Here is a 21,368-nt window from a genome sequence, read left to right as displayed (position 1 = left end):
TCTTGGCAAAGATGCTAGAGTGGTTTGTCATTTCCTTTCCAGACCATTTTACAGATGAGCAAACTGAGACACACAGGGTTAAGTGACTTTCACAGGATCACACAGCTAATTAAATGTTCGAGGCCAAAATTTAATTATGGAAGATGAGTCTTCCTGATTCTAGGCCCAGAAATCTATCCACTGTGCCACCTAGCTGCCTCCAGAATCAGTATCATACTTCCTAATATATAAGCTTAAATAATATGTAATTCTTGTAAATTTCTCCTTAGCATTTATTTATTTTCCACAGCTAAACCAAGCATTTCTAGAATCATTGGAAGAGAGTGGGGCAGGGAGGTAATTTGTGTTCTGTATTTCCTTCTCTCTCCATGTCTTTACAGGAATTGTACTGAAATCAATCTCTGCTCCATTTCCTCTTCTCCCATAAGCTCCCCCGATGGAGCCTAAACCCTGAGGTATTCCGACTGATCATAGGAAAATATTTTGCCCCATCAGTAGCCATAATAGTCCCATGACCCCACTGCCTGTTGCAAAGGAATGCAAAATCTTTTTCCTTGCTCTTTTTTTTTTGTATTTAGAAATGTATGTTTGTTGGTGACTATTAAGTTAATAATATATTTAGGAAATCATGAAGAAAAGTAAATGGATGCTTTTTCAAAAGAATACAAAATCATTTACTGAACATAAAAATGTCATTAGCAAGTGCAATAGCTTCCTAAGTAATTTTAACTGAAACAGACCATTACACCTTCAGGATTTTTTCATGATTGTTTTGTTACTGCATCACTAAGAAAAGCAGAAATTTTTTTTGACGGAGAGAGTAAGGAATAAGAGGTAATTTTGAATAAGAGGGGCAGGCAGGATTGATCTGGGCTCTATAGTGGAGTCTTTGAGCAACACAGGGACATAGGAGACCTGAGAGGGAGGTCCTTATAGAAGAGGTAATAAGAAATAGCCACAGGAGCACATGGTACTTACTTACAAAGGAATATGGAAGTGATCTTACATGTCTTTTCTTTGTTAAAATTTTTAAAAGATGTCTTAAAATCTACCTTAAGAGTGTCTTTAAGCAAAATTACTCCTATCCATGTTAAAATTAATCATTGAATCAGTAAACATTTGTTAAACACCTACTATGTGCCAAGCATTGTAGTAAGTGATAGGGATACAAAAAGAGGCAAAAGACAGTCCCTGCCCTCAAGGAATTGTATTCTAATGGATTATGCATGATTCTGTGATAGATACATTCTTCATGCCCTCTGCCAGAATATTCCTTACTCTAACTCTAAACACCATCTTCTTCTTAACAATTCCTGCTCTCTCGGTTTTCCTATTGATCCCCTCTCTTGGATCTCCTATCTGCTTGGCTGCTTTTTTTCTATATTATTATTTGGTCACTTTCCCTAAGTGGGGGTGTCCTGCAAGGCTCTTGTCCTAGAACTTCTTCCTTTATTCCTCTATCTTATCTCACTTGGTGATCTCATCAACTCCCATTAACTCAAGAATCATGTCTATGAAAAGGATTTTCAGGTCCACTTCCTCAATCTTAATCTCTCTTCTGACCTCTAGTTTCCCCATTACCAACTGCCTATTGGCATCTCAAACTGAATGTCCCATAGACATTTTAAATTCAGTGTGTCACAAAACTGAATATATTACCCTTCCCCCAGATGTAATCTTTAATTCCTCACTCTCTTCCCAAGACCCCCATATGAAAAACATTGCCATATCCAGTTGGCAATTCCCAACATCTCTCATATGCACCTCTTCTCTATAACACCTCAACCACATGCTACAGGCCTCATCATTTCTTACCTAGATTTTAAAATAGCCTGCTGGTTGATCTCCCTGACTCTCCTCTCCTCTCTGCCAAACCATTCTCCATTTAAACATCAAAGCGATCTTCCTAAAGCACTTCCTTTTAAAGTCTGTGTCACACTGTAATGTCCTGTGGCTCCCTATTACCTCTGAGATCAAATATAAAATTCTCTGTTTAGCTTTTAAAAGTTTTCTATAATGGGGCTCCTGCTGATTTTTCCACTACTAAACAACCTAGTGACTCAGATCTTATTATTTCTTGCACAAGACATTCTATTTCCTAATAGCGCATTTTCCCTGACTATGCTTCATACCTGGAATTCTATCCCTCTTCAATTCTGCCTCCTAGTTACTCTAGCATCCTTCAAGTCTTATCTAAAATCCCACTTTCTGAAAGAAGCTTTTTCCATCCCCCTTTAATACTAATTGTCTCCAATTTATCCTGAATAGACATTGTCTGTACATAGTTATTTGTATGTTATATCCTCCATTAGACTGTGACTTCCTTGAGAGAAGGGACTATTTTTGCCTTTCTTTGCATTCCCAGTGCTTAACACAATACCTGGCACATAGTAGGCGTTTAATAAATGCTTGTTGACTTGATTAGACTTGATTACTTGATATTATCGTTTAGTCATTTCAGCAGTGTCTGACTCTTTGTGATCCCTTTTGGGGTTTTCTTAGCAAAGATACTGGAGTGGTTTGACATTTCCTCCTCCAGCTCATTGTACAGATGAGGAAACTGAGGCAAAAAGGATTAACACACAACTAGTAAATGTCTGGGGCCAGACTTGAATTCAGGTCTTTCTGACTTGAGGCCAGGCTTTATACCCACTGCCCCAATTTACATAATGCCCCTGCCAAAAAATTTTCAAGGACTCCTTGTTGATTACTAAGTAATACCCAAACTCCTTTGACTGACATTCAAGACCTTCTATATTCAGATACCATCTTGCCTTTTTATTTTTATCTCATTTGATTCCATTCCCCATGTCCAACACTCCAGCCAAATGGGACTATCATCTAACAGTATCAGTTCCTGTTGAAAAATCTCCAATGCCTCCCTATTCCAGGATAAAGTTGAACTTGGCAATTGGACTTGTTTGTCTCTTCTCCAGATTTATTTTATTTTGCTTTCTTCTGTGTAGTCTATATGCAATCCAGACTGGTCTATAACCTATTTAAGAACTTTAAATCCATCTCCAATCTCCATTCTTTTGCATTGGTTATCTCCCATGCACAGAATATATTTTCTCCTCACGTTCATCTCTTCAAATTCCTCAGTTATTTCTTTGAAGGCTCAACTTAAGTGCCATTCCCTGAGTTCTCCTCCTGTTCAAATTATCTTGTCCTTACATATCTCTGTACATATTATATCCTCCCAGTAGAATGTAAGCTTTTTGGAGGCAGGGATAATTTCAGTTCTATCTTTCTATCCCTGAGACCTAACACATTTCTTACTTGAGTAGTGTTTTTTAGTAAATACTATTCAATTGAATTGAGTTGAATTGCTTTTATTTGCAGTGGTGGAGGGATGACATCCTAGATCCATCAAAGAATTATTTGGTTGATTTTCATTCTAGGGGAGTAACTTCCCATAATACTAATTTCTAATTGCACACCATTTTTATGAAAGTGAAGAGATTTAATTGGCTGGAGTGCTGAGGAAGTGAGGTAGACCTGGGTATGGACTTTTAAGTCCATTTTTGTAAATTCTGATAACACCTAACAGATTAAAAGGGGAGGAAGGTAGAGTACGTAAAGTCGCAACAGATAGAAAGAGACAGGGAGAGGCCAGGATTGGCCCGGGGTAGAAGAAGTTAAGTCACTTTTAGCCAGTAGAAGAACTTTGAGAAAGGAAGGGGAGACAAAAGAGTTCAAGAACTGAGAGGGTCAGAGAAAATAAGTGGGCATTCAGGGATGAGAGGCTCTACCTTTGTCCTGACATGGATTGTTGTAAGATTTCTTTCTCTGTCAAGGAGCACGTATCTAAAGTCAAAGGAGGCAAGAAAGAATGGGGGTTAAGACTAAGCAAAGCAGTTGTGAGGAAGAAAATAACAGCTTTATGTCCTTGGGTTTTCCTCAGTCCAGGCCCCCATGCCATGAGGATGAACCAAGTCACCCCAAAGTATACATTTTCTTGACTTAAAATCATCTGCTGAAGACACTCCAGGGTTCAGGAGATAAAAGTTGGATTTCCTTGCATGAACTTCTGGTGTTCTCTCTTTTAAGTGTGGGGCGGGGAGGAAAGGGGAGAGTATGAAGAGGAAACAGCAGAGCCCTAAGCTTCTCAAACTGTGTCCTAAAGTTCCTCTGTTTTGAGGTACCCACAGATTTTTGGTGTTCACCCTGGATATAAGAGAAACTATAGGCCTGAAATTGGAAGGTAATTGTTAAAATGAATTTCAAATTTGTTTTATTCTCTACCTGAGAGTAAGGCCATTATATATACTATCATATTCAGTTGGTAGTTTGTGTGCTGGATGCCACTGAATTATGGTTATGTCACTAAGATTAGGTAAAATATAACAGATTCAGGGAGAGGGCAGGGTTTAAATAGAACTATCCATCAACACACATGTTTACTATATAGTAAGTGTTTGGTACTAGGAATACAAAGAAAAAGTAAAAATAGTACTTGCCCTTAAAAAGCTTACATTTTAATGGGAAAAAAACAATATATGTTAATATGGTCATACAAAACATCTAGAGAGTAAATAAAACAGAATTTTAGAAAGAAAGGTACTAGCATCTGGGAAGACTGGGATAGGTTTTTACAGAACTATTATGATTGGGTAAATATAAATCAAATATACCCCTTAGAGCCAGGGGTCCTTGGATAGATTTCAAGCAGTCCATTAAATTGGTGAGAAGATTCATACATGCGCATACATACACACACACACACACACACACACACACTTAATGGGGAGGAAAGGAAAAGGAAGGTGAGGGAAATCACTATGACATAATAAAGATGCCTCAGATGAATAGAATTCAAAGAGGAGTTCAAAGAGGAGGAAGGGATAGGAATGTAAATATCCCATGAACCTCACATTATGTGAACCAGTAAAAAGAAAGCTGAACATAAATCTTACAGAAATAGGGAAAGAGATAAATACAAAGTAGGGAAAGATACAGACAGATTGTAATAAATAAAAGAAGGAAGCTCAAAAGAAAATAAGAGTGGACAGTGATGAGGTTGAACCAGAGTTTTCATAATGCTCTTCAGAGCCTTTCTCATTCTGTGGTCAGGGCTCCAGGGCCATCCTGATGACTGACCATTTTTCTCCTGCTTTCATAGGATTACACACACACACACACACACACACACACACACCCCTCCTGGGCTCTGAATACTGCTCAGTTCAGGGGGGCAGGGATTGGGAAGGGAGGGTTGAAGAGGACATTGTTGTAGGTAAGATAATAGTCATAAGCACAAGAAACTCCAGGATCAAAGGAATGGGTATATGGGGTAGCAGGAGAGGATAAAAGAATAGGAAGAAATGGTAAAAACCTGCAACTGGGGAAAGTCAAGAATAGAAAAATAGCAATGGAGTGGAAACAGCCTACTTTAATTACAGATCATAAGTGTTAAGTAAATTCCTTCTTTACCACTTCCTTGTTATTTTTAAAGAAGAGTTGGGAAAAGTGGATATAAAAAGGACAGGCTGGAGGGAACTCTGCAGTTAATTATCATAATAGTGAACACAAATGGGATGACCTTACCCTCAAAATGGAAGAAAATAACATGACAAATTAGAAAGTAGAATCCATTTGTAAGAAATATACTTGAAATATAAAGATTCTCACAGATGGGCTGAAGAAAAACATGTTAAGCTTTAGCTGAATCAAAAAAATAAAATAAAATCCTATGGTAACAATCATAGTTTTATATAAGTCTTCAGTAAATTTAGACACAAGAAAAAGAGATAAGCAGAGAAACAACTTTATAGTTAAGGTTCCAGAGAGAATTACCTCAATACTTAATATTAAAAGGTAAAAATAATTGACAATTGCTAATTCTCTGAAGCAGCCCACCCTAATGTTTATTTAGATTAATGAATTATCATTTTTTCCCTTGGGAAAGAAAAAAAGTATAGATAAGACAATTCAAGGTAGGACTTACTATAGAGTAAAGCATAGCCATAATACTGGGAAGTAACTGGAGCCTGGGCTTATGTCAACATAATAGACTATAATTGAGTCACTACAATGAGGTGAGAGGAGCAGATAGAAAAGGTTCTTCTGTTATCCTCTGTGGTCTAGATTGCCACAATGCTGAAGGTGCTGAAGCCATAGGACAGCAAACAGGAAATTCGTAATAGCAAAGAATATGTCAGCCATAATAGTCATGATGTCATTCCTATATGTGGAGGATCAGCAGAGTAGCAGCATAGAGAAGATCTCATGGAGAAAATGGTCTATCACATTAGGTCCACAGAATGATACCTTCAACAAGATGCTGCTATTTGTTGTGCTACCAAATGTACTGATCCACCCCACCCCCATCCCCAAAGCCATGGCTGGGAGACACCAACTTACCTATTTATTATTGTTCTATGATAATGTAAAGCTAGAGCTGGGAGAGGCCACACCGATCATACACTGTAGCCATGAAGAGCTTGACCAGTATTTCAGTTTCCTGTTCCTAAGGGTTGCATCAAAAAGGGGAGAGATGTTGATGATTTGCTTTGGTCCTGTGGGTGTTACATATTAAACTTTTTTTTTCATTCTTTTATGGAGCTACCTTGATATGAAATTGTTATCTTTTATTTAATTATGGATATTAATGAATTGTGATCCATATTTTCAGATGATTCCATAATTAATGAGATTACAGAGCCACTTTAGTGATTGAATACATTTAATTAAATGACTTCACCTTAATCTGTTCTTTTATATGTTCTATACAGGTTTGATGACAAGACCAACCTTTCTCTCTCTCTCTCTCTCTCTCTCTCTCTCTCTCTCTCTCTCTTAGACTTTACCATTTTTGAAAGAGCAAAATGAAGAGAGAGAATCCACCATCAGATTCTGGCCTACCAAACTACTAAATTCCCTTGCAGATCCATTACATCTGCATTTCCTCTCAAAATTGCTTAGGGAGTTCTATAAATTTCACATCTATGGATACAAGAATATTATCATTAATGCTCTAGAACCTCAGATTATACAGTAAGAAAAATCTTTGGGGTATTAAAAAATCATTAAAATCTTGGGACTTTCCATCATTAGTACAAAAATGTACTTGCCCAAATCAAGCCAATCCAGAAACCTATAAATTTCTAAACCGTCACTTACTAAATAGAGGCGCTTTTCTGAGGGCTTCCTTGACATCCTTGTTCCTCAGAGTGTAGATGAGAGGGTTTAAGGTAGGGCTAACTGCAGTGTACAATATAGCTACCAACTTGCACTTTCAGGAGAATAGCTAGAGATGGGACTGACGTAGGCATAAAACACAGTGCAGTAATACAGGGTGACCACAATCAGGTGGGAGGAGCAGGTGGAGAATGCTCTCTTTTTGCCCTCTCTGGTCCGGATTCTCATGATGCTGGAGATGATGAAGCAGTAAGACACAATGGTCAGCAGGAAATTCAGAACGAAAAGAAGACATCAGCAAGGACTGTCATGATATCGTTCACATATGTTGAGGTGCAAGAGAGAAGCAACACAGATGGAATTTCACAGAAGAATTGATGAATGGTGTTGGGGCCACAGAAAGACAATTGAACCATAAGCCCAGTATTGATGGTAGTGTTAAGTCCACAGATGCTCCATACCCCAACTACCAGAAGGACACAAATCTTCTTGTTCATCATGGTGCTATAGTGCAGAGGGTGGCAGATGGCCACATACCTGTCATAAGCCATGGCTGTGAAGAGCAGGAGCTCACCAGATACAGACCAGATGAGGAAGTATACTTGGGCCATGCATCCACCATAAGAGATGGTCTTCTTTTCTAAAACCAGGTTCTCCAACACCTTGGGAAGAACAGAAGTTGTGCACATGATGTCTAACATAGACAAGTTGACCAGGAAAAAATACATAGGAGTGTGAAGAATAGAGCTGCAAATGATCAACACAATGATTAGGATATTCCCAGTGAGGGCAGCTGTGTATAAGGAAAAAAAAGTGCCAAAAAGCAAGATCCTTAGTGGAACGCTATCTGAGAAACCTTGAAGGATGAACTCAGTCACCTGTGTCTGGTTATTCAACAACATCCTGTGGGCAGCAGAATTTTCCCCACTTTTTCTCTTGTTTTCTTCCAATGCCAGTTGAAATAGTTACAGAACTCTTTGGTTCTGTCTCCCAACTTGCTGAATTTTATGAGAAAATAAAACTAAAAAACAATTATCTACAGACAACATATTATAGGAATAATCCAACTGATGCCATAATTTATTAAAATTTTAAATTCTGAAGTATGAATCATGAACCAAAAAACTTAATTAAATTAATATTAAAGTTATAAAACAATTAATAAAGCCTGGGTAATCTTCAATAGAGAAGGAATCATAAGCTACTCTTGTACAAATATTAATCAAAAAGCATTTATGGTGCCTACTATGTGCCAGGAATAGGGTCAGGATTTGAACTCTGTACACAATGCTTTTTTCAACTAGAAGACCATTATATTTCTCCTTGATAGGCAACAATTAAAATATACATTGACAGTATAGCTTTTTGCTAGAGCAAAACAAAAATTTATCCTTTATTTGAACCTTTCTTAGAATGCCAGCTGGACAAGGCATTGGTGTGACCTTGGTGAACCATCTAATTTTTCTGAGCCTCTATTTCTCCATCTATAAAATGAAAGGAGCTGGATTAATTGGACCTCTGAGGTCCTGTCCAATTTTGAATTGGTATGATTCTGTGATCCTGGGATTTCCAGTATCTTCCTCAGGCAATTTCCTCTGACTACTACTGTACAGTCTGGCTACAGACTAAGATGCTGATCTGCCTTGATGGAGGGAATTTATTTCTCTGCAAATTCTCTACACCATGAAATCCCAAGTTCAGTCCTAGCCTTAGCCCCAATATTAAAAACCAATACAACCAATCCTACTTGCTTTGTACCTATTTACATGCATACTAATTAACTTCAGTACATAAAATGTTATAACTTTTTAATCATTGTCCCTATGCCTACATAAGGAGTCTTTGTCTATTCACTCATTTTCATTCTCTTTTACCAAGGCATTCTTGAAGACAATCTGAGAAAGCCAGGCTCTCCCAGACCCTAGGCAAATCGCTTAAGCTCCCTCTGCCTTGAACCCTCATCTGCAAAATGAGGAGGTTGAATTCCATGGTCACTAAGGTCCCTTGCACTTCTAAATCTATGGCTCTATTATTTTATGACACTATAAAATAGTTCACACTTCTAATCTCCCAGCTGATCAAGAGTGTGGAGCATGAAAGATTCCAAAATGTCTATAGTTTCCTAATTGCTAATTTGCACATTTAGCTTGGCAGAGGAAAAAAAAATGGAGCCTTAAATAGAGTCTTTCCTCCACCTACAAAGGTCCTGGAGAAGAGACATTGAAAGCCTCCTCTCCTTCATGAAAGAAAGGTGGGGGATTACTATGGCAAAATACTACATACATTCCAAACACAATCTGTATGTTTCACATTGCCTTTCTTTGTCATGATGGAGAGATAATGGGGAGGAATGTAATATGTCATCTGTCAAGCAAGGAGAAGTGACATATAAACACAAAGGGGTTCAATAAAATGATTTTTAAACATTTTGTTCCAACAGAAATGCCAGCAAAATTCTCTGTGTGTGTATGTGTGTGTGTGTGTGTGTGTGTGTGTGCATGTGTGTGTATACAGAGAGAGAGAGAGAGGCAATTCATGTTAAGTGACTTGCCCAGGGTCACACAGCTAGTAAGTATAAAGTGTCTGAGGCTGGATTTGAACTCAGGTTCTCCTGACTCCAGGGCCAGTACTGTATCTACTACACCACTTAGCTGCCCCTCTATCTATTCAAAATATTAAACCTCTTTTACCATGACTTTTCCATCCTTCAATTCTGTTAAAATGTTGATTCATGTTTATCATCCATGTTATCTTTCTCATTTTTGTTCTATTTATCTTACTTAGAGTATGATTATAGGCCCCACTTAGGTTTGTAGAAGTCACATTTGTGGGGACAGCATGGAAAGAATTTGGACCAGTGTAATACTTGCCCACAATTTTTGTCCACAAATAAAACCTCAAGTATTCTTGTCAGCTTGGCAGTTCTCCAAAGAACTTATTTAAAATTGTATTTTCCTTATAGAAATATATATTTTGGGGATTCACTGTTTACTGTCTTTTGGCTATAATTCGTTAACATGCTAAATAAGGTTTAACTGAGAAAGATATTGATTCAGGTCTTGACTCTAATACCTTCTACCTATGAAACCACAGGCACAAATCTCTTTACCTCTCACTATCTGAGGTGACTCTTTAAGTCTAAAAGTTATGTACAAGTTGTCTGAACTCTTATCAGTGCAAAGACGTTTTATGTCTTGAATGTAAAATGTCCACCTTGCATGGACATCAATGAAATCACAGGTCTAAACCCAAACAAGGAAACAAAAGTCTTTTCCAGGCACCCATTCCAGTGGAAGATATCCAGAGAAATGCTGATTAATCATGATCTTTTATTACCTCTAAATAAAAGTAGTTTCTGGCCTATGCCAGCATTCCTAGCAGTCTTAGGGTGAACATGTTTTTTAATATTGTCTAGTGCGGAATTTTCTGAAAAGATTTTTGAAAATCTGAAAAACTATTTTCTCCTACATCTACTCAGACTACTCAGGTACTGTCTCTTCTCTTACGGAAACTGCATTTCTATTCCCAAGATAATCCAGGTTTATTGAAGGTTTTAGGATTCCCTTTATCTGTTAAGACTTTTGGCTTGATTGATTATTCAAGAGCCACGTTATATATACATATATATATATACATATATATACATATATATACATATATATACATATATATATGTATATATATATATACGTATATATATGTATATATATATATATGTATATATATATATATGTATATATATATATATATATATATATCTTGCCTTCCCTAGGCATCCCATGTGTGATCTTAGCTTGACTGCAAGACACCCACAGTAATCAGCCTTCAGTCCTTATTTACTACCTAGCATTTCAGTTTATCCATCCTTTCTTTTCTAGGGAAGGTGGGTTGGCTTTTAGCTTTTACGTTGCAATGTTCTAGTCAAATGTTTCCAGGGCTTAGGTTTAAATGACCTGAGTTTGAATCTTGTGGCCAATGCTTAGGAAACACTCTAAGACTTAGATTCCTCTTCTGTAAAATGGGAGGTTGGGCTTAATGCCCTCTAAAGTCTTTACTAGGATGACATCTAGAATCCTCTGCAAATGGGGAGGATGGGGAGGATATTATTTGTACTACCAACCTCAGATCATTTTTCTTATTCTGTCATCCATAGGAGAGAACATGGCGGGATGAAATTAGCTCTGTACTTGGAGTCAAAGAACCTGATTTCAAATCCTAGATCAATTATTTACTGTCAGTGTGACACTGAGCAAGCCATCCATACCCCTAAACCACTTCAAAATCAAAGCAGAATATTGATTCGCTTTCCTTGCATTTTCTAATAACTACTTATTTCAAGAAGCAGGCATTTTTCTTATCCCAAGAGCCTACATCTAAATCTTCCCCTGATAAGTTATTCTGCTAACCTTAGCTTGGCCCACTGAAGTTCGTATTATTATTTCTTAACATAATTTGCTGTTTCCCTGATCATTTCCAAGCTTTCCAGATAATACTCATTTTATTGGCTGAGTTACTGGCATAATACATACCTCTTAGAATCACAGGATCCTAAACTCAGGCATGGAAGAGAATTTAGAGATCTTCCAGGCGAACCCTGTCATTTACCATCAAAGGAAATAGAGACCTTGTGATGCTTCAGTGACTCATCCAAGATCACATAGGAAGTAAGTGAAAGGGACATGATTTTAACCTATGTCAATAACCTCCAAATAGTGCTCTTTCCCTTATATTAATTCATTTCTATTCTTATTTCAACATGTAACATCCACATAGTACTTCCTTATCTGTTAACAAGCCTCCCGACCTTCAGGAAACTACACATTATACCACATCTATGTGCTCTTTTCTCCAGTTCTTATAACCTGGTAGCATGAATACCTCTGGTTATTCCTTTTAGGTCCTGATTTGCTGCCATGCATTTCAAGTCTATGCATGTATTTATTTTAGTGTTCAACATTTACATATTCTGAGCTCAATTATTGACTATATCTCACACTTGTTCAATAAGTAAGGTACCTGAACTACTTTGTCTTCTTCGTTTCTTCCACCATTTCTCTTCTGTGCCATCATTTCTCTTCATTGATGGCCCTTCATTTATCCAAGACTATGCATTAATCAATCTACATTCAACATCTTTTAGTTTTCATTTGTCAAAAAGTTAATTTTTGAAAAATAGACTTAAAATACTTTGCCAATGTATCAGTGTATTTGCATTTGGATTTGCAGTGCTAATCTACTTCAGGATACATTTGGTCACAAAGAAATGCTAAAGTTTACTTCAACTATATATCCTTTTACATGGTCGTGGATCATTAACGTGAGAAACTCTGACCTGGAATTAATGGAAGAATATCCTCATATTTCTGACAAATACTTGAAATATTGCATGTAGCCATTCAGGGGTTTAGGGACAAAGCATCTCAAGAGGATTAATTACAGAAAATTGTCACTGGGCTCTGTTTAACTGAAGACTAATGAGGTTATTTGCACAGAAGAGATTGGATATTCTTCTCTAAGGATTCCTGCTTTTCAAATGACCTTTCTCATTCCATTGATCTCTACAGCTAGAGATGAACCTTTCTACTTAATGTTCTTACATTTAATTTTGTACTATAACTATTATATATCAATTTTGAATTTTTGTTATTATACACTTATATGTCTTCATATACAGCTTGGTAACTTGCTAGAGCATAAGTTCCATGAGGGCAGGCATGATATCTTAATTGTTTCCTTTTTCTCCCATTATATAGCATGTGGTAGCTACGTAATCAATGGCTGCTGTGCCCTGATGGGCTCCAAGTTGTGCCTATTCTGCACCAGTGACAATCAGACTACTAGAAAGGCCCATAACAAAGACCAACTTGGATATCCACAAAGACCAAAGATAATGAAGACAAGTGTCCATTGTTTAGGGCAGCAACAGGAAACACTATGTGGGATCCAGTGTGGTATTAGCAAGCCAAGCTCAGAGGCAAGACAAAGGTCATCCTGAGATATACTTGAAAGCCATGGTAGGAGCCCACAATGGAGGAATGAACACATTCCCTAATGTAGGGAAGGTCCTGGAGAGTTATGGAAAGACTGAGTCTCTAGAGAGAGCTTATCACTAAAACATCCACATAGCCCTTTGAAGGAGGTACCATAATAATTGGCCCTCATTCTCAAGAGCAGGCCAGTCCTGCCCTGGCTATTCAGTTGCAGAGTCTGACTTAAACATATCCCACCCTCAGGCCTTATATAAAGGCTGATAAGGAAAGCAAATCAAGGAAAACTCTAAATGCCATGAGGCATTTCATTGAGAGATCTGATTTGAGAGACATCTGCTAGGGTGGGGGCAAGGGGAGGTGGCCCTAAATAGGAAAGCAACCTCTTAATAAACTCAAGTAAAGTCTTTGGAAAACAAAACAAACAAACAAAAATGATATGAGAAAAAAACAGAATCACCAGGAAGGAAAGAATTTCAAGGAGAATTTCAAACTTAGAATAGATAGTAGAAAACCTCACCAAAGACCTAAATGCCCTAAAAATTAGAATAGGCCAAACAGGTAATCTATTCTCCAACAAACTGTGGCAGGCCTGGAGTCAGGAAGACCTGAGTTCAAACCTGGCCTCAGACACTTACTAGCTGTATGACCATGGCCAAGTCACTTAACCCTGTTTGCCTCAGTTTCCTTATTTGTAAAATGAGCTAGAGAAGAAAATGACAAGCCACTTCAGTATCTTTGCCAACAAAACCCCAAAAAGGGGTCAGGAAGAGTTGGACACAACTGAAAAATGACTAGACATAAACAATGATAAATTTTCCAACACACACAATACAGAAACAAAAAAATGTTAAAACACAGAAGAAGGAGGAGAAGAAAGAGGAAGAAGAAAAAATCTATCTAAAGATCATGAACAAAATAACAAGTCTGGAAACCTCATTTCAAAAAACTAGAAATAAAAACTGTCCATATTTCTAAAAACCAAAAGTGAAAAGAGAATCCACCAGTTATCCCCTGAACGAAATTCCCAAATGAAAACTCAGGAATATTGTAGCCAAAATCCAGAGTGTCTAGGTCAAAGAAAAAATACAAGCAGTCATAAAGAAAGAAGTCCAGTGCCAAGGAAGTAAGGATCACACACAACTTTTCCAGGCCAATATTAAGGAAAGGAAAATTTATGGCATGATATTCCAAAACAAAAGACAAAGACTTACAATTGACAAAAGTAAGTATAATTCCATGATGGAAAAAAATAGATTTCCAATGGAATAGAGGATTTCCAAACATTTCTGGTGAAAAAGCCACACGTCAATAAGCATTCTGAGTTGGAAATATGGGCATCAATAGAAACATAGAAAGTATACTTAATTATTTAATTGAAAGGTAATATGAAAAGATGGACTGTTTATATTTTTCATAAGAAATACATCTCTTTTCATAATCTTAATATCTTCAAAAGTTACAGAAAAAAGTAAATAAGACGGACAGAGGATCTGAGGGTGGTTTTTTTTTTCTGTTTCTATGGTCTCAGGAAAAGACATAAATGGAAGACACAGAGGGCCCACAATGAGGAGGAAAGGAGAGGCAAATCAGATTAACAGTATTCAAAAATGAAGGAAGGGAAAGGGATGTAGGTATCCCATGAAACTCATATTCATCTGAACCAGAAAAAAAGAAAGTTGAATATGATTTTACAGAAAAAGAAACATAGAGAAACAGAGGCAGAGAAAGAGACAGAGAGATTATGATATGCAAGTACATTAAACTAAAAAGAGACAGGGGTGAGATTGAACCAGGGGTTTCATAATGCTGCTTAGAGCCTTTCTTCTGCTGTGGTCAGGGCTCCAGGGCCATCCTGCTGATGATCCCTTTTTCACTGAAGCCTCACTACATCTGCATCTCCACCTACAATTGATCAGTGGATTTTACCCATTGCAATATTGGGGTACAAGAATAACTTATTGATCGAACTCTAGAATATGAGATTCTACAGTGAGAAAAAATCTTTAGGATATTAGACAATCAAAATCTTGGGACTTTCTATCTTTACTACAAGAACACACTTGCCCAAACCAACCCTATCCAGAAAATGATAAGTCTAAGCCATTACTTATTGAATAGAGACAATTTTCTGAGGGTGTCCCTGACATGCTTGTTTCTCAAACTTTAAAGTGGGTTTAAGGTGGGGCTAACTGCTGCATATGACACAGCTACCAATGTGAGATGGGGCTGACATAGGCATAAAACACAGTGCAGTAGTACATGGTGACCAAAATCAGGTGGCAGGAACACTTAAAGAATGCTCTTTTCTTCCCCTCTATGGTACAGATTGTCATGCTTCAAGAAATGAATTAAAAATGCATAGGAGTGTGAAGAACAGAGGTGCAAATGACCAACACAATGATCAGAATGTTACCAATTAGGGTTTCTGTGTATAGGGGGGAAAGTGCTTTAAGTGGATACTGAGAAGCCTTGAAGGATGAACTCAGTCACCTATTTCTCATTATTTTCCACCAAGCTGTTTAGTGTTAGTTTGTTCTCTTTATTTGCCTCTCTTGGTATCTTTTTACTTACGTGTCTGTTTAAATAGTCCTAAAACTTTTTTTTTCCAACGAGTTAAATATTTAGTAAAATCACAAAATAATAAATAAAATACAAACTAACGAATCCAATCTTAGAATAATAATTCACAAGAGTAATATATAAATCATCAATTAGAATTTTAAATAGGGACAATAATTCAGTGAAGGATGAAAATGATAATATAATTAATCCAAAAGTTTTATTACAGTTAGTAAACTCTCAAATTTAATTCTCTTCCCATTCTATACCTCAGATTACTCATAAAAATCATAGGTCTTAAGCCCTATGAAGACCTTAAATTAGAGTCTTTGTGAACCCCCAATTAAATTCTCATTTATTAATTGAGGAATATGAGCCCTACAGTGCTCACACTTAACTTCTCTCATCCTCAATTTCCTTACTAGTAAAATTACAGAGTTGGATAGATGGTTTCTGAGGTCTTTTCCAAATATAATTTGAAAATGCTATCATTCTATAATTCCAGGAATGGGAAGCACTTTGACCCAAATATGACAGTAGTGTGTGGCACAGTGATTCAACCAAGGAGTCTTTATAGTAAAGAGCTAACTATGTGTCAAGCACTTGATCAGGATTTGAACCCAGTTCTTTTGACTTCCAGTTCAATGCTTTTTCCACTATATGCCACCAATCATCGTGTATCTCCTTGAGATGTGGCAGTCAAATTTTTTGTGGAATTCCAGATGCAGTGGCAGAAAGATAAGATTTTATCTTTTATTTAAACTTGGCTCAAATTCCAGCTTTGCAACTTTGTACCTGTGTGACCTTGGTAAAATGCCTAATTTCTCTGGACTGAAGTTTTTTCATCTCTAAAATGAAATGGTTGGACTAATTTGACCTTTCAAGTCTCTTTTCAATTCTAAAATTGTGCAATGTTATAATTCCATGATTTCCATTATCTTCCTCAATAATACCAAGTGTTTTGGGCTTTTTTACATTAGAAACTATATTAATTAGTTATAGAATTTGAAATGTATGCCTGGGTTGTAACATGGCTCAGAGCTTATGATCTTATAATGCCAGTTTCAGTCATTCTTGACTAATTCTATTGCTTGATATCTTGTCAATATCAGTATGAAGCACCCAAAGATAGACTCCACTCCTAAATGATACCTGTATGAATTAAAAAAAGTACACACATACATACACACTGAAAAGTATCAACAAAATAGTGAGTTTTCTTGGCAAAGATACTGGAATGATTTGCTATTTCCTTCTCATTTTACAGATTAGAAAAATGAGGTGAATAAGGTTAAGTAACTTACCCAGGGTCACACAGCTATTAAGAGTCTGAGTCCAGATATGAATTCAGGTGTCCTTGAGTCTAGGCCCTGAACAGTGCCATCTAGTTGCCCTAATAGAGAAAGACCTAGCCTCAAAGGCTAGGGGATCCATACTGAAGTCCTGCCCTTGACATATATTGTGATTCTGGGCAAGTCACTTACCCCCTAAGTGCACTAGGCAGCTCTCTCAGATTATGATTTGTAGAGGGCACTGACCTGTGTTGATAGAAGGAGTTTCTTCTCCTGGAAATTTTCCATATAAATAAAATCACAGGTCCAGTATCTAACCCTATCCCTATCCTTAATATTAAAAAAAAAATGATACAACCAATCTAACTTGATTTACAATCATTTACATTTGAATAAATTGACTTCAACACTTGAAATATTATGACTTTTCAATCCTTGCCTCTATGTCTCCATCAGGAGTCTTTGCCTATGCATTCATTATCATGCCCCTTTACCAGGATATTCCTGAAGAAAATCTGAGAAAGGAATAGGCCAGCCCTCATAGGCCTTGGGCAAAATCATGTAACATCCCTCTGCCTCAGTCTCTCATCTGTGAAATGAAGGGGTTGGATTCAATGGTATGTAAGGTCCCTTGCAATTCTAAATCTATGATTCTATGAACTCAGTGATCTCCACAACACACTGAAATTCCAGGCTCCCAAATGAACAAGAGATCTAGAGAACAGAAAAATCCAGCGCAGCTGTTCTTTGCTAATTACAAAAATATATTTGACATGACAGAGAGTATTAAAGACCCTCCTCAACCCTTACAATATTCCTAGAGGAGAGAAACTGAAAGGTACTTCATGGCAGAGAGGTAAGGGACTATTAGCACAAAAGTATAAGTAATACTATATACATATACAGCTATATGTGTATACATATATGTATATTAGCATACACTCCTATAGATACGCTCTGTGTATTTATTGTCAAACACAGTCTGTGTCGCACGTATTTTGGAGTTTTTGTTATGAGAGACTTTAATCAGGGTAGAGGAGTAGTATGATCTAAAGACCAAAAACATACGCACACACACACACGCGCACACACACACACACACACACACACACACATATTATAGAAAAATGACTAGCTCTCCCATATATAGTTTGAGATCAGGCAAGATTCCTGGATAAATAACACCATGAAGATAGCTATATTTAATTCTCTGAGAACTGACTGAAAAAAATTATCACATTACCTATTGTTCTTCAGTCATTTTTCAGTTGTGTTTAACTCTTCATGACCCCATTTGGAGTTGTCTTTGTAGAGATACTGGACTGGTTTACCATTTCCTTCTCCAGTTCATTTTACAAATGAGGAACTCAGGCAAGTGACTTAACCAGGGTTACACAACTAGTAAGTGTCTGAGGCCAGATTTGAACCCAATCTAAATGCTCCTGACTCCAAAACTGGTACTCTATCCATTAAGTCACCTAGTTCTCTCTTTCTCTCTGTCTCTCTGTCTCTGTGTCTGTCTGTCTGTCTCTCTCTCTCTAAATATATATATGTGTGTGTGTGTGTGTGTGTGTGTGTGTGTATGGTTGTGTGTGTGTATACACACATATGTATGTTTATTTCACTGTGTACTATTTTTTGATGATGATTTATTAACATGTTAAATAAAATTTCTCCTAAAACACAACATTATATTTACTATGTGCAAATAATTGTGCTATGTATAGAGGAATCGAGAGAAAAGTAAGTCAATTCCTGATCACATGAATGAAAAAATTTATTAGATATATATATATCCAGATTGAAAAAAAATAACTGTCATGACCACTGCTACTCAGCCGAAAGTTATACATTGCTTTTCACAAAAAAATGTTCAATAATCCAATGAGAGTGTATGTTGAGACTTTGGACCATACTGAAGTAAATAATATAAAGCAGAAATTATCTTAACCAAAGAATAACACCCATTCATAAATTTTATTTGGTACAATGAAATTTGAAGATAAAATATATATTTTTGTAAGCAGAAAAGCTATCATTGATGATATATTTAGTTATCTGAGCGTTGCAGGTATAACTATATAGTCATCACATGGTAATAAAGAACACAGTAATTATGAATAGGCATTAAATAGAAGAATAATAAGAGTATTAATAGCCACAGATCTAGTGTTATAAGGTCTTGATCTCTTGGACATCACCCATATTTTCAACAGTGGTTTTTTAGGAGTATATCTGTAAGGTAGGGTGTATTAGAGGAACCAGGAAGTTGGAGAAACAAATTTTCCCACTTAGAAAGATCTACTGAAACATTATTGATGAATTAATCAAAATTTTGGAAAGAGCCAATCAGGATATTCCCAAGGCTTGCTTTAGTAGCTGAATGAGACAAGTAGCATAAACAGAAGGAAAAAAAGAATCATGAGAAGAACAGAAACATTTACTAATTTTGGAAGCATATAGAATCCAGGGGACTAGTTTTTTGAACTTCTGATTGACTATATAACATTAAAGGTTCACGTCTGAATGGGAGTAGGGAAAATTTGACTTGCCTATGAGATGAAAGGATAATTGTCATTAAAATGCACTCATCTTAGAATATTTTTGTATTTTTAATAAAATTGAAAGCATTAAAAAAAAACACATTAAGCAACCTAGGATCATCTCCCTAACTGCAATGTATTCAAAAGTTAGTGACTTATGATTAGGTTAGCATGTATAAAATATGGGTGAAATTGAAAGTAGGGCTATTACCAGATGAATTCCTGTTATAGAAGTAAGAGACTTGCTTTTTTCCCTTAAATGTCTGACCTTGTCAACACAACTCAACCTTTCACATTATGTTTCCATCTTCATACCCTGAACAAGACTTGTCTTTGTATCCCCAGAATCCAGTCAGTCAATAAACATTTGTTAGGTGCCTGTAATAAACCAGGCACTGTGCAAAGTGTTAGAGATACCATTAGAGGTAAAAAATAGTCACTGCTCTCAAGGATTCAAAGGTCTAATGGGGGAGGCAACATACAAACTACATAGATATATAGATATATATATACATTATATGTGTGTGTGTGTATATATAGATATATATAGATATAGATATAGATATAGATATAGATATAGATATAGATATAGATATAGATATATATCATAAATAGGAACTAATCAACAAAATGGAGGCACTAGAATTAGGAGGGATCAAAAAAGGTTTCCTGTAGAAAATGAGATTTGGGGTGGGACTTGGAGGAAACCAGGGATGCTGAGAAGCGGAGATGAGGGGAGAAGGTACTTAGTGAATTTGGGCTGATTGGAATTTAAATGAATCTTTTTTTTTTGTAAGGCAAGTGGGGTTAAGTGACTTGCCCAGAGTCACACAGCTAGTGTGTGTTATGTGTCTGAGGCCAGATTTGAACTCAGGCCCTCCTGACTCCAGGGCCAGTGCTCTATCCACTATGCCACCTAGCTGCCCCACAGTTTAAATGAATCTTGACCTAAGTGAATGTGAGCTCTCATTAAGTAAAGACCAGAAATCTAAACATAGGTAATGCCATTAATATTGTTTATACCCTTTTTTTTCTGTCTTCAACCTTTTCCCATAACACTAGTCATTCCACACAAGGGAAAACAAAGGATTTTAATTCCAAGTCACACAAGATTTCATATTAGTTAAGGATAAAAGGAAGAGAATGTCATTATTGGTTCCATTCTTAATTCCATCCCCCACTTTCACAGTATTCTGTATCTATGATCTATTTTGGGAAAAACTGAGCCAAAAAAGCTAATTTTGAGTCCTAGCTTATTGGCTAACCTTTGCTGTTTGTCCTTCATTCTCGAGGGGATGATAATATCAGGGAGGCAATGCCATGACGTGCAAGTGAATTGGATTTAAGTACAGGAGGGCTGTACAAAGTCACCAGCCTTACTCTCCTCCAGAATCATTTGGGTCCAGTAACAAGATACAGATTAAGACAACTGGAGATAGCCTTGGATGCAGTGGGAGACCTTGGCCTTTTTAAGCTAAGGTCTTTAACAGGTCTCAGTTTGACTGAGGCAATGCTCATTCAGGGATTAAGGCTATATGAGCTTGGAAAAACCACAACCTCTCTGAGTCACAATGTCCTGATCTATAAACTGATAATTGCAACAGTTGTATTACCTATGTTGCAGGGTTGATTGTGAAAGAAAAAGTGCTTTGGCAATCTCAAGAGTATTGTAGAAGTATGAGCTAGAATGGAGAAAGTTTGTCTCTTAACCTAGTGGTGGACAGGGTCTAAAACATAATGCGGGTTACAAGCTTCTAAATAAAATAAATAAAAATAAGGATAGCTGCCATTTAAAAAAATTCTTTGAACTAGCCTTCCTGAGAATTTAGAAGAATAAATGATCA

General features: G+C 36.8%; 1 pseudogene; it reads right to left on the bottom strand.

Moving 5' to 3' along the window:
- Positions 1–7,114: 7,114 nt before the first annotated feature.
- Positions 7,115–8,042, bottom strand: LOC110214040 (olfactory receptor 13A1-like; annotated as a pseudogene).
- Positions 8,043–21,368: the final 13,326 nt, after the last annotated feature.

The sequence above is a fragment of the Phascolarctos cinereus genome, unplaced genomic scaffold (assembly GCF_003287225.1).
Source record: "Phascolarctos cinereus isolate Bilbo 61053 unplaced genomic scaffold, phaCin_HiC Scaffold_3;HRSCAF=262, whole genome shotgun sequence".
NCBI classification, from domain to species: Eukaryota; Metazoa; Chordata; class Mammalia; order Diprotodontia; family Phascolarctidae; genus Phascolarctos; species Phascolarctos cinereus.
Note: the sequence above shows the minus strand (reverse complement) of the source record. Positions and strands in the feature narration are given on the sequence as shown.